This window comes from Euprymna scolopes, chromosome 22 (genome assembly GCF_053919585.1).
Source record: "Euprymna scolopes isolate OS-2025 chromosome 22, ASM5391958v1, whole genome shotgun sequence".
Lineage (NCBI taxonomy): Eukaryota > Metazoa > Mollusca > Cephalopoda > Sepiida > Sepiolidae > Euprymna > Euprymna scolopes.
In genome coordinates, this window is record NC_136503.1 from 43,855,604 (window position 1) to 43,871,456 (window position 15,853).

General features: G+C 29.2%; 1 protein-coding gene and 1 long non-coding RNA gene across 3 annotated transcripts in view; one reads left to right on the forward strand and one right to left on the reverse strand.

Moving 5' to 3' along the window:
• LOC145243380 (uncharacterized) overlaps nucleotides 1-15,091 on the forward strand; it is a 28,642-nt gene extending 13,551 nt beyond the window's left edge. Inside the window, exons 2-3 of the long non-coding RNA XR_013862860.1 lie at nucleotides 11,294-11,357; nucleotides 14,666-15,091. This is a non-coding gene — a long non-coding RNA (uncharacterized LOC145243380). The remainder of the gene's footprint in view (nucleotides 1-11,293; nucleotides 11,358-14,665) is intronic.
• LOC145243379 (tRNA-dihydrouridine(20a/20b) synthase [NAD(P)+]-like) overlaps nucleotides 1-15,853 on the reverse strand; it is a 340,728-nt gene that overhangs the window by 102,514 nt on the left and 222,361 nt on the right. The window lies entirely within an intron of this gene.

The following is a 15,853-nucleotide window of genomic DNA, read 5'->3' on the forward strand; positions in this document are numbered from 1 at the left end:
TAGCGCAGATCACTTTCTGCATCAGCACCGAAAGTACAGAATAGTTAGAAAACATCCTCCCTCCCCATGTTAAGAATGGCTTTCTAAATAATGTTAATGATTCAGTACTGTTCCTTGTCTGCTTAAGTTTAACTTTTGTTTATTAAATTGTTAGGTGAAACTCCAGAATAGTTACAAAACACCCCTATCCCCATGTTAAGAATGGTTTTCCAAATAATAACGTCATTATTTCAGCGGGGTAGCTTCTCTGCATAAGTACCATGTTTTGTTTTTAAATTGTTAGGTGAAAGGACAGAATAGTTACAAAATACCATCCCCATGTTAAGAATGTCTTTCTAAATAACATTATTTCAGCACGGTATTTTCTATGCATACATACTATCTATTTTTGTTTATTAAATTGTTAGGTGAAAGTATAGAATAGATGCAAAACTCCCTCCCCATGTTAAGAATAGCTTTCTAAATAACGGTATTATTTCAGCACGGTACCTTCTCTGCATAAGTACTATCTTTTGTTTATTAAATTGTTAGGTGAAAATATAAAATAGTTACAGAACACTCTCCCTTTCCCATGTTAAGAATGGCTTTCTTAATAGTGTTATTTCAGCACGGTACCTTTTCTGCATACGTACCATCTTTTGTTTATTAAATTGTTAGGTGAAAGTATAGAATAGTAACAAAACGTCCTCCCCATGGCTTTCTAAATAACGTTATTATTCTATTATTATATTATTATGGTACTTTCTCTGCATAAGTACCATGTTTTGTTTATTAAATTGTTAGGTGAAAGTACAGTACTCATGCAGAGAGTGATCCGTGTTGTAATAATAACGTCAATATTTAAAAAGTCATCCCTAACATGGGGAGGGGAGGGTGTATTTTAACCTTACAATTGAATAATAAACATATAATAAAACTTTAATTAAACCTGGAAATACGATTTTAAAAATAGCGTGGACCACTCTTTGCATTAGCACCAAAAAAAAAAAAACTGTACTTTTACCAACCAATCTTATATCGAAAAACAAAAAAAAAACTCAAAAAGCAAGTGACAAACTTTTTTTTTGCCTTATATAATAAAGAAAAAATGTGTAAATTAAAAAATTTGGAAGACAAACAAAAGAATTATGGTTTTTTTTTTGGTTTTTTTACTTATCGAGTAAACAGAAAATGAAATCTACTTCTTTTTCGTCAATTCGTGGCTGTGAAATGAATCGAACCGGAAGTTCAGTTTTATCAACAAAGCAGGTTTGCACTAACGGTTAAGAAAATATATTTCTTTTATTTAATATTTTAATAATTCGCGAGGTAAAAAAAACATCCCTCGACTCTAAAGATGGGTTGTCTGAAAATTTCAAATAAATTGGTAACATAGAAATATGTTTTTATTCACTTGTAACAAACCAAGAATTACATTTTTATATATATAGATATATATATTAATGTATGTGTTAACCTTAAAAAAGCATTTTTGTCAAATGTCAACATAAATATGTAGGATCCATTGGTTTTATGTTACAGCATTCAATTCGATTGCTTCATTTAATCGTCATCAGACGGGATATTGGTCTAGTTTTTTAATTCTGTTGAGTTTGTCTAGCGGTGCGGCAATGTATGGCTTTTTAAATGTACATATATGAGTGATGAGATACCGTATGTGAGACGTGATCAAATACAAAGCGTTTAACTAATAAAAATTATAAAAATTAAAAAAGTTAAAAATTGTTTTTTGTCAGCTAAGGATCTGTTGAAGTCAATTACTAAGCTACACACGTCAAACTATTGCGACTAGGCTCGTAATTGATATTGTTGACTGTAGGGTGTCTAGTTTTTATATACAGTGTTTCAAGAATTTGTAGCCTTTGTACACTGACTTTCTTTGTGTTGTTTGGGTGTAAGACGTGTGAACGGGGGCAGTTATATTCTTTTAAGCATTGGAAGATCTAACTAGTGTGATGTAATGTGAGCCTTCCAGAAAGTGTAGCAGTAGTGTGGCCAATGTAAGAAGTTCAATTAGTATTGTTGGAGATAAATTCTCCCAAGGGGCATTGGGATTGATATATTATGTTAGTTTGTTCTAAGTTTTTGGTCTGACAGAAGCTATTGATAATTATATGGTTAGAGATTTTGATTTTGTTTTATCAGAGAAAAGTCTGTTATTTTATTAAATGGAAAATATTAAATTCCAATAAAATTTGTTTCTAAGTCAATAATAATAAAAAAGAAAAGATTATTTTATGTAGTTCAGATTGATTCTTTTGAGAATAAATTTCCAAAGAAAAATAAAGCTCAATATTCAAATAGTTATTTTAAAAATTACACTAGTTCTATGAATCAATAAAATTATATATCAGTTATATCATACTAGCTGGGAGACCCGACGTCGCCCGGGATTGAATGATGATCAACGAAGGTTTCACTCTCCTATATTTTTATTGTCATTGAAGTCGGTAAAATCGTCCGTTTTAAATCAAATCGATTGATTGTCTGCTCTAGTTGGGGATTTATCGTGGTGCACCAGGAGGAAGCTTCACATGCCTCCCCGCAGTGACTTAGTCCAAAATATATTGTAGTCTACATTGCACTGTAGAGAATCTACTGTTAATTTTATAAAATTATTTTATATATAACGGCTTGAATTAAATTTAAAATCAAAAATGTACATTTCTTGAATTCATATGTATATGTATAAAAAAGAACCGAGGTGTCAATTTGTTAGGGTGAGATTAAAATTCAGAAACATTCAAGAGAAATAAGTTGTAGGTGAGTCGCTGTTTGGCATATCAGTTGAAATGTAGCAAAAAAAAAATAGGTTGGGCACAAAATAGCATCAACTCTAGAAACAAACCAGGAGAGAGCGAGGGGGATGGTGAACAGAGATATATAATATATCAGCAAGTAATTCTTTATGGAACAGGTGTTTTCGTATTGGATACCTCGCGAGTGCCCTCGCGAGTTAAGGTTACTGATAAAGAGGGAGGGGAGGATGACAATGGAAAAAACATACGTACTTTACTCTTTTTTTTTTCTAAAATCTGTTAAACTCTTTTTACCAGTTTACGTTTTTAAAATGTATACTTTCAAATGCAGCGGTTTGGGTTCGTTTTCGGCTACAACATATCCACTTCTCTTCTATTTAATAACTATTGTAAACGACTCATTATTTGGTGTAAAAAGGTTTTGGAATTCTTTAGATGAGGATTAATAATATGCATCGTTTATATCTTGCTAATACCGATCAGGTCAAAGTTTATTCGGGGAAGCTCGTCTCAAGAATTAGAAAGGATTCTTAATAACATAACCTTATAGTTGGCTCTTAAAATATACATTGGAAAGCCCGAAGATCATGTTCAACAAAAGGTGAAAATATTGAGGAAGTTGACAACTATATCTACATAGGTAAGATAGTGAAAAGTGACCCGAAACCAAACGGCAAACTGAACCTTTGTCCAAAGTAGACAACACAGTAGTAACAAGAGTAACAATTCCACTATGAACATTAAACAGGTATTCAATAAATACATCTATTATGACATACTAGCCTGGGTGCCCGGCGTTGCCCGGATGTTTGGAGGTGTATGTTGAGCAAAAAAAAAAAAAGAAAAGAAAAAAAGTGGTAGTAGGCAGGCAGGCTAGAATCAGTACCACGAAAGAGGAACAGAATGTGAAAAAAAAATGTGACCTGTTTGCCGTTGCGTCCATCGCCAAACAGGAAGTGGCGAAGATTTAAATTAAGGCTAGTCAATCGAAAAGAGGGGATGATTTTCGAAAATATCGGCGAAAAAATCGACCCCTCCCTGTCGAAAAGTGCCTAGTTGAGGGTAAAAAAATTAATGTTTTTAGCCAATTTTTCGGTATTTGTCGTCTGAAGAGTCGAGCTTCAAAACGATACCGATCTCGTGAAAATCCGTCGCCTCTGTCGAAAGTTTTAGGCAAACATACAAACATACATACATATATACATACATACATTTAAACAGACCGGTGAGATTTATATTATAGAATTATAGAAAACATGAGAACTTAAAAACGCAGTGATAGAAAAGCTAAAAATGGTACAATGCAAAATGAAACATTATGCTTTAAGTGAAAGAAAGAGAGACATATGGATCAGACAACAAACACCATAGGAACTATAAAGCATAGATCGGTAGGTCCCCTTTCGAAATATACGGACAACAGCTGGACATATAAAGCGACATAATAGACCAGGAGGCAATGTAAAAAGCCGAAGCCTAGTAAAGAGACGACGTCAACAGCCAACTGGGTTCAACGTGGCAACACTTAGTCAGGGATAAAACAAAGTAGAAGGAATATATATATATATATATATATATATATATATATATATATATATATATATATATATATATATATATATAGCAAAGAAAATGGGTAGAGTAGTCTCTTAATGATGATTATCAGCTGATAATTAAGCTTCAATACGTATATATTTTTCACCTGTGACATTTTTTCTATACATTCACTCATGCCAATTTTAAGAATATCATTTTTACCAGGCTGTGTTTCTGGCCTCATTTTTTATATAAATTCGTTATTATGACCTTTACATTTTGGTTTTACTAGTACTCATTTTATCAGCAACAGAAAATAAGGTTTAAACAAACCAATATTACAAAAATTGTTTTTGGAATCGAAAATTGGTTTCAAATTTTCTCGATTCCGTTACCCCCAAAAACGTGCCGATTTTTTTAGATTCTCCTCCAATCATATATATATATATATATATATATATATATATATATATATATATATATATATATATATATAACTACTTCATTTACTCACATAAAATTAATATACGAAACTATAGATTTATGCGTAAACTTTAAGTATTTACTTCAAAAGTGCTCAATACGTAGATAGAGCTAGTCAGTGATTTATAAAATATATATGGCGATTAAGCTACACTGAATATTCCGTGTTTCATCCACTCTAGGATTCCTCAGGCTTATGCGCATAAGCCTGAGGAATCCTAGAGTAGATGAAACGCCGAATATTCAGTGTAGCTTAATCGCCATATATATTTTATATATATATATATAAAGCTGAACGTCTGTGTGTGTGTCTGGTCACGAATAGGCTCCTATATGGTTGGCTATTATAGAAAACTGATCATATCTAATGATAGAAGATGTATTAAGACACAGGAATGTGTATGTTTGATCTGGCATAATGATGATTCATTCAAATTATTGGGGTCTGCGTACGCGCCTGGTCTACAAAGTATGGAAATAAAAAATTTAAACATTAAAAAAAACGTTTACAAGTGTTTTTGATATAGATGTACATAAGAATACTTTGATAAGAATGTTTTAACTTAAATAGGGATGGTATAATAAAATTGTGCAGTCTGTGTTCGCGCCTGGCCTCCATAGAATGGAAATAGGCACAAACTTTAATAAAGACTTTTCATATCTATCTGCGTACGTATACTTTGATAATTATGTTTCAGTTTGAAGAAATATGGTATAATAAAATTATGGGGTGTTCGTTCGCGCCTGACCTTCATAGAATGGAAACATGTCACAAAGTTTAACAAAGTTTATTAATATAGATCCACAGAATATTGTGATAAGTGTTTCAGTGTGAATAGGTATGGTATAATAAATTATGGGGTTTATCTATTTTATTTTTACTTTCATCATACTTTGCTTTGGTTTAGATGCCCCCAAATTCGAAGCTATCTCTTTACAAACCTTCCTTTGAATAAACTATCATACTTTCATAAATCAGAGTCCATTTTCTGTAGGCTGTTTTTGAACCCAGTCAACGACGGGTACTTTTGCTAGTATATATATATATATATATATATATATATATAACAGTTAATAAATCATGTTAAAAAAACTGTGAAAAAAAGTTAAGCGTGTGTGTGTGTGCGCGTGTGTGTGTTTGTGTGTGTGTAGTCATGAATAGGCTCCTATATGGTTGACTATTTTAAAAAACTGATTACATATAATCATAGAAGATGTATATATATAATATATATATATATATATAATATATATATATACATACAATATATAACATATATAATATATATATATTATATATAATATAATATATATTATATATAATATATAATGTATATATAATATATATATAATACATAATATATATAACATATATATAATATAATATGTATATAACATATATATAATACATAATATATATAACATATATATAATATAATATGAATATAACATATATATATAATATATATAATATAATATATAATATATATACAATATATATATAATATATAATATATATAACATATATATATAATATACATAATATACATATAATATATATATATAACATATATATAAAATATATATAACATATATATAACATATATATATAATATATAGAATATATATAACATATATATATAATATATATAACATATATATATAAAATATAACATATATATAACATATATATATAATACATATATAATATATATATATATACATAATATATAATATATATATATTTATATACATGATATATAATATATACATAATATATAATATATGTATGCATAATATATATATAATATATATATTATATAATTTATGTAATATAAATGTATGATATATATAATATATAATATATGTAATATAAATATATGATATATATAATATATAATATATATAATATATATAACATATATATAATATATAATATATATAACATATATATAATATATATATAACATATATATATATGTAATATATATAATATATATATCATAGGTGTATATATATAATATATATTATATAATATATATAATATATATATAACATACATATAATATACAATATATATATAACATATATATAATATATATTACATATATATAATATATAATATATATATAACATATATATGTAATATATATATAATATATATATATAATATGTAATATATATATAATATTATATGGAAAAATGCGCGCATGAAAAGTAATATTCTTAAGATTTTATTAAACCTGGAAAAGTAAAGGACAAGAAATTCAACCTGGAAAAGTAAAGAACAAGATATTCTAGTAAAGTAAAAAATAAGAATTTTTTAGACTTAAAATATTGCAGCTAAAAATAAAATTTGAATATTGATAAATATTTTATTTATTATTTGCATATGTTGTTGTTTATTGTTGAGTTAGAAAGGGTGTCAGTCGCTGGATTTAACTTATTTCCCCTCTATTATTTGCATATATTTATGTAGTGAAAATTGTTTGAATAAAATTAATTCATTAGTTAGTTAGTTAGTAGATGGAATTAATAATTTTATAATTTACATAAAAATTAATAATTTTATTATATCATAATTAGGATCATTTAATTCTTTCTAACTCAACAATAAACAACAACATATGCAAATAATAAATAAAATATTTATCAATATTCAAATTTTATTTTTAGCTGCAATATTTTAAGTCTAAAAAATTCTTAATTTTTACTTTACTAGAATATCTTGTTCTTTACTTTTCCAAGTTGAATTTCTTGTCCTTTACTTTTCCAGGTTTAATAAAATCTTAAGAATATTACTTTTCAGGCGCGCATTTTTCCATATAATCCATGATTTTTCCAGGCATTGCTATTGTATTAATATATAAATTTATAATATTTATTAATGATTGTCAAAAAAAATTAGCTCTCAACACACACATTTATGCAATATTTATCATTCAATCACAGTAGTTCCGAGCCAGGGTCTCTACCGAGACTGCGGTTCATTAATTCGTGATCTGTATAGAGCGTAAACTAACAAAAAAGAAGATGGCACTTGGTGTCTTTTTAGATATCGTTGGAGCTTTTGACAACATACCCTTCAGTAGTATGTTCAAGTCGCTACGAGAACTCAATGTGCCACCAGTACTCATCCGATGGATTGAGTATATGGTGAGGCACAGAACAGTTCAAGTAGAACTACTGAGGGCAACTGTTAAAAGGGAAGTAGTTAAATGAAACCCCCAAAGTGGGATTTTATCACCTTTACTATGGAACTGTATGCTGAATCCTCTTTTAAAGGAGTTTAAAAATAGGAATATTTATGCCCAAGCTGCTGCTGATGACATCGCAGTGCTGGTCGCGGGTTCAAAAGCATCATTGGTCAGACGCATTGCCAAAATGGGACTACATTTTTCATCAAATGTGATAACGAAAAATTTGAGTTCATTCAAAGAATATGTATATCATAGAATTCACTAATATTTTTAATCGATAAATTCACCATTTTTTGCTATAAAATCATAAGGAGAGTTAAAAAAAATTAGTTATTAAAAAAAAAGTTCGGTTTTTTAATTATAAAAAAAACGATACACGGGATTGAACCTAAAATCTTTCCACCAACCCCCGGTACTCTAACCGTTACGCTAACATGTCATATTGGCAAAATCGCAGTAAAAAATATTTATATACAAAAAAAGTTATGCAAAATAAAAAAAAAAGAGTTAGTCACTTATGTACTTACTCTCCTGTTTGTGAACCCACATATTTTGTTGTAACTTTTTTTCTACTGAACCAATTTTCGAAATTTTGTTTTCAAAATGTAGCTAATGAGGTGTTCTATCCAACTATATAACCTGTTTGAAATTTGGTTGCGAACGGAATTAGTGGTGGGGGTTTGAATGTGTCTCGATTCATTCAATTTCGGACTTAAGCATATATTCAACCACTACCGTGGTTGAATGATATATGTATATATATAATTAATATAATATATATAATATATATAACATATACATATAATATATATAAAACATATATATATAACATATATAAAATATATATTACATATATATATAAAACACATATACATTATATATAAAACACACATATATAATATATATATATAATATATATATGTATATATATATACGTACATATATATTTATATGTACATATATGTATATATATACGTACATATATGTATGTATATATATGTATATATATATGTATATATATGTATATATATATATATGTATATATATGTATGTATATATAAATTTATATATATATGTATACAGATACATGTATATATATATGTATATGAATGTATATATATATATATATATATGGATATATATATGTATATAGATATATATATATATGTATATATATACATATATATACGTATATATATGTATATATATACATATATATGTATATATATACATATATATGTATATATATACATATATATATATGTATATATACGTATATATATATTTATATATATACGTATATATATATGTATATATATGTATATATATATATGTGTATATATATACATATATATGTATACATATATATATGTATGTATATATATGTATATATAGATATGTATATATATCTATATGTATATATATGTGTATATATATATATGTATATATATGTATATATTTATGTATATATATGTATATATATATGTATATATATATGCATATATATATGTATATATATATATGTGTATATATATATGTATATATATATATATGCATATATATATGTGTGTATATATATACGCGTATATATATATATATATATATATATATATATATAGAGAGAGAGAGAGAGAGACTCATGTCCAGATAACCTACATCTACAATTTCAAGTGTTTAGATCCAAAATTTGCGGACAAATTTGGTAGAGTCTCCAAAGGTCAACTCTTTCAACTTTAACCTCTTGACAGCCAAATTGTCCCCCAATAACGGATTTAAAAGCTTGTTGCATGTCTGAATACCCTTTATGTAAAATTTCAAGTGTTTAGACCCAAAATTGGCTGAATAATTTGCTCGACATAGCAAAGGTTAAATCTTTTGAATTTTGACCCCTTGGCAGCTAAACTTTTGGCCAAAAACTGACTAAAAAGCTTGCCCTATGCCCGATTACACTTTATGTTAAATTTGAAATGTCTGGACCAAAAATTGGCTGAGATATTTGGTAGAGACCACAGAGGTCAAATTTTTTAACTTTGACCCCAAGTTTGACCCCTTAACATTTATTGTTTTGGGCTCAAATTAAATTGAAAAGTTTGATCCATGTCCAAGTAATCTACATCTAAAATTTCAAATTGGCGGAGGAGTTTGGTAAAGTTTTCAAAGGTCAAATCGTTGAACTTGACAGCCAAATTTCTGGCCGGAAAACCGATTAAAAAGATTTTCCCAAATCTCTATACCTCTTATGTCAAATCTCAAGTCTGTAAACTGAAAATTGACGGAGTAATTTGGTAGGGAAATGTACACACACAATTTTTCTTTTATAAATATATATGTACAACTATTTCATTTAATCACATAAATTAATATACAAAGATATAATCTTTTTCATGAATTTCCAGTATTTACTTCATATATATATATATATATATATATATATATATATAAGAAGCTTAATAGTCAACTCCATCATTAAGAAACCATTCTGACCTTCTCCCTACTCATCACATGACCAAATAGCCCAAAGGAAGGGTGTCTGTTGATTTATAAATACCTTAAAAAGAGTAGACTCAAGTTTCAATCATTATAATCCCATTAATTGGCACAGGTTTTGTAAAATCTTCTTTAAGGAGGAAACTTTAATGGTTTATCGGATGACGGCCAATTATGAAAAACAATATATAAAATCCATTGTATATCCGTCTATACAAATTCGTTTTTGTCATCAATATTAAATTAATTATGATTTAATTATGATCTTTTGTAAAAGAAAAAGAGGGATTTTACGTTTTGTTTTATTTCGTTTAAAATTAGTTTGGTTTAATTTTCTTATTTTTTTTTTATCTGTTTATTATACAAACATTATTGGTTACATATGTGCATACATGTTTCAGTGGAATCCCAATTCAAAGAGACCACTTCATCAGAACAAAAAAAAAAGGAGCAATATTGAAACGAGAGTCCTAAAATAAAAAGGCAGGGATGTGTGACTTCTCATTGCAGCTGTAACATCACTCACGTCTCTAATGTGTTCTCTTGTCTGTTGCATACGTTGTTTTTTATAGCCTTTTTCTTTATCCTTACAGTGACCACATTTTGTATGCATTTGCATATGCACGTCCGCGCGCTGTTACATTTCTTTTATTTTTGTTATCAGTTAAGATTAAGCTTTCTCTTCTTTGCTCATAAAATTTAACGCGCATACGTGATAATTCCTTCCTTTCTGTTTTATTATCAATTATTAAGATTAAGCCTCCCTTCTCTGCCCATAGTAAATTTGCATGTATGATTATTTTATTTTATTTATCTATTTTTACATAGGCACCACCACTTATCAAGGCCCAGAGGCCACTCGAGGATAAGGTTTAAAGCAAGCTGAACACTCGTATGTTAACTTTTATTATATCAATAAAAATAAGAAAAGATGGGAGTGCCCAAGAAAAAATACAGATAATTCTTTTTGAGGGATACAAACGTTAATGTATCGTTTTAGTATTAGTGAACAAGTACTTGTTAATCGAATTAATTGTTTAAATTTTTAAGTATATATTAAAACTTTACTTGAATATAATTTTTTTTTCTTTTTGATATCAAAAATAAAAATACTACTCCTATTCTCCACATAGGAGAAAAAACATTCATTCATTTAATTGGCAAAGAATAAACGCACAAGTGATTCTCATTTACAAGGGGAAAAGGTCAGTGAGAATTTCGGCGGCTCAGTACAAAGAGAAACTATACAGAGGGAAAACTGTGGAGATCCGACCAGTGTCTGTCCAAAGCCGTCTTGAAAACCTGTAGTGTGGGTTGGTGTATGACCTCATCGGGTAGCTAGTTCCACAGAGATCTCGCTCGAACTGAGAACATTGCTTAGCATCAAAGCCTCCGGAACCATCAAAGGTAGACATTTTTTGCATGCACACAGAGCCCGCAATCCAGGGCAGGGGTGAAGAACAGGTCAGAGTCCAGGCCGCATCGTCCATGAAAGAGGTTTGTAGGTCGCCTTGAAGCCTCCTGTACTCAAAGGAAAAAAGATTTAGAGCCCTTAAACGTTGCTCATAGGATAGATCTCTGAAGCCAGCCACCATTCTCGTCCCATGAAATTTATCACCACCATATTTGATTTAAAGTCAGTTTTACATGCTGGTATGTGTTGAATGCCTTCAAGAAATTGACTTCCAAAGTGATTTATTTCTTCTCAGATCTTTATTTATCCTTCTTTTCCTCGGGTCAATTTTATTTATCAGTTCCTCCCATATTTTCTTTGGTCTTTTCTTGTAAACTGAATCTGCTACCTCAACTGTTCTACATCTACTAACTCATCATACTTAATTTTTAAAAAAAGTAACTGAACCTGTTACCTCAACTGCTCAAGAAACTCAACAATCTCATATTCCACCATTTAAACTACAAATCCTGACATTTAACAGAATTTCTTTGGAAGCCATTTTTTTTTTTATTTGAAGCAGGATTTTTATAGACCGGATGTCCTTCCTGACGCCTACCCAGTGAGGTAATGGGGGACCAACAGTGATTTTATCTAGACACCATCTCTAGGTAAAAGCACTGGTCTCCATCACAACACTGAGTAGGCGCCAAGAAGGGTATCCGGCCTATAGAAATCTTGCCTCAAATGATAAAAATTAATTTAACACGTCCATCTGTAATTGTTGCAAATAGAAGAAATTTGTTGATAATAGAATCATTCTTAAAACAAAGGAAACATAAATGTAAGATGAAATATTCAATATGCCTGCCATCATTAGCTGCACAACAACACAATGTAACCAACTTCCAGACGCTCTTTGAATTATTTTAAGCAGGATAATGTTCTAAACTTCCATCAAGTATTTCTAAAGGATTTTACGTCTGTGAATTCTCTGTAATTGAAGTTGATACAACGGCAAAATCTATTATGTTCATTACACAAAATCTGGACGTTTTGAGCGCCATTTGTGTGGTTCAGTGAACTCATGTCTGAGACTGACAATCCTGTCCTTACTGAGTGGACTATTCGTTTACTGATACGATAAAAGGCATATATATATATATATATATATATATATATATATATATATATATATATATATATATACTAGCATTTCAGCCCGGCGTTACCCGGGTGTTTGGAGGTGTATGTTGAGCAAAAAAAAAAAAATGGTAGTAGAAAGGCAGGCTCGAACCCGCACCACAAAGGAGGAAAAGAACGGGAAAAAACCCTGACGCCTTTGCTGTTACAACCACTGCCAAACGGGAAGTGAAGTAGGTTTAAATTAAGGCTAGACAATCGAAAGAAGAGGATGACTTTCGAAAATATCGGCAAAATAAGCGACCTCCCACTACAGAAAAGTTCCCAGTTGAAGGTGAAGAAATTAATGTTTCTAGCCAATTTTTCGATATTTGTCGTCTAAAGGGTCAAACTTCAAAACGATACTGATCTTGTAAAAATCTGTCGCATCTGTCAAAAGTTTTAGGCAGACATGCAAATATACATACATACATTTATATATTGGTAACTAAAGATTTTCGACCCAAACCGATTAAAAAGCTTGCCCTATCTCTGAATACCCTTTATGTAAAATTTCAAATGTTTAGACCAGAAATTGTCTGAGTAATTGGGTAGAGACCGCAGAGGTCAAATTTTTCTTAATTTTGACCCCTATTAAAACTCCTTAACATTTATTGTTTTGCACTCAAATCAAGTTATTCAGTTAGATCTATGTCCAAGGAACGTATATCGAAAATTTAAATTGTTTATACCCAAAATTGACGGAGGAGTTTGATAGAGTTCTCAAAGGTCACATCGTTGAACTTTGACCCTCTTAATAGCCAAATTTCTGGCCGAAAACGGATTGCAAAGATTTTCTCAAATCTCAGTACCCTGTATATCAAATTTCGAGTCTGTAGACTTAAAATTGACAGAGTTATTGCATAGGGAAATGCGCACAGGCACACAGACAGACACGTTCACTTTTATATATATATATAGATAGATATTCTTTTATTATTTTTAAAACCGCAATAATAAAATAAAATAAAATATTATTTATCTGCGTCCAAATAAAATAAAGGCGATTTTCTAAGTAAAAAACGAGCTTCGAGGTCAAGACGATACTTAACCGTATTTATAATTTAAAAAAGAAAATCAACAAGAAATCTACATATATATATCGCTCCAAACAGGGCATGAAGCCACTTGATGTAAGGGACTAAAAAGAAAAAAACATGACTTACAGGTCCAAGACTTGCCAACTATAACTGTTAGATGGAATAAATTTTGACCACGAAAACAGCATTTCTCCCTGTTTGCCAGAAACATCACTCATGCAATGTGAGGATTAAAGGACAAAATAAAGAAAGTGAGAGTTAGGCAGCTGTCGAAAGTAAACCTACCATCCACTTTCTACTCTCTTTAAATATGAGTATCACATACCAAACTAGTTTACTGTGAAAAAAAGGGGGGGGGGTAAAAATAGTGCTATATTTCGTTTATTTATTTATTTATTTTGATTATTTTGATAAAATTTAAAAGCAAAATTTACTCTTGTTCTCTTTATAAATGTACAATTCTTTCTCTTGTGTGATTAATAGATTTTTTTTTCCAGGTTACTTTAAGTTAGATTAATGTTTTTGATAACCGGGAATTTAATTTTTAATGCTTTTTTTTTTTGTTTTTTGTTTTTGTTTTTTCAGATTTTGTATGTATAATATCATGTTCTTCCGGTTATGTTCAAAAATTCAGTATGCAAATTTAAGACGCCGGAAGTGGGCTCGGTTTACTTAAATATGGAATGGAAGTCAGTAAAGATGAAACGAAATACGAAACCATATGGAAACAATTTATTTTAAAAAATTATTTTAGTTTTAACACTTCTTGTGCTATCATGAAACAATAAAAAATAATAATTTTTTATATTTCTATAATTAGTTTTATTTATTTATTTATTTATTTATTTATTTATTTTGTTTTTTGGCGACCGATTCTTTTAAAAGAAAATTTTTACAAATGTATTACCACTTATCAAGTGTAAAAAAAAAACACTTGAAGGTTTGATGAGTGATTAACAATTAAACGATGATGAATACTATGGGAGAACTGAAAATCTCCATTCAAAACAGCCAATCCAGAAAACAACAATTCTTACCCCTTTGTCAGAAAGATCTCTCATGAGATGTGAGGACCAAATTATGAAATAAGGGGAAAAAGAATTACAACTCCGTCAAAGTACACTTAATGTCCACTTTCATATCTCCAATACATTTGGCAAAAGATTTGGCATAAGACCATGTAATGTATATTAGTGGCCTGGCAACCGAAGCAGCAAAACTAAAGCTGGCCTGCAGGATACTACATATACAAATGTAGGCAAATTTGGGCATATTTTATTGGTTTGAAAATATAGGTTATTTTTTACCAATTGTCATAAAATTTTAACTATAGAATAGTATTATAATCTTCAAAAACCCTGCAAATTTTCATGAAGTTTCATCGCATAGAACCAAAGATATGAGCATTTCAGTATTCAAATTGTATGTATATATATATATATATATATATATATATATATATATATATATATATATATAACCTTTTTTTTTTGGCAATTTTATGAGTTCCAAATCTCAGCAACTATTGATCAGAATTTAACAAATGAAAGCTCGTTGGAAAGCTAATGACCTGAATTGTGTAGTGGACTATGTGGCATTTGCCCTTAAGGTCGCACATTAAAAGGATCATCTATCATCCAGAGCCTATTGTTGGCCAGTTTTTTTACAGCCATAAAATGTTTCAATCATAATCATTTGTTTTCCTAGTTTTGCATATGAATTACAAAATATCTGATATTTCCCTCAACCTCTGATCTTGATGGAGGGGAGACT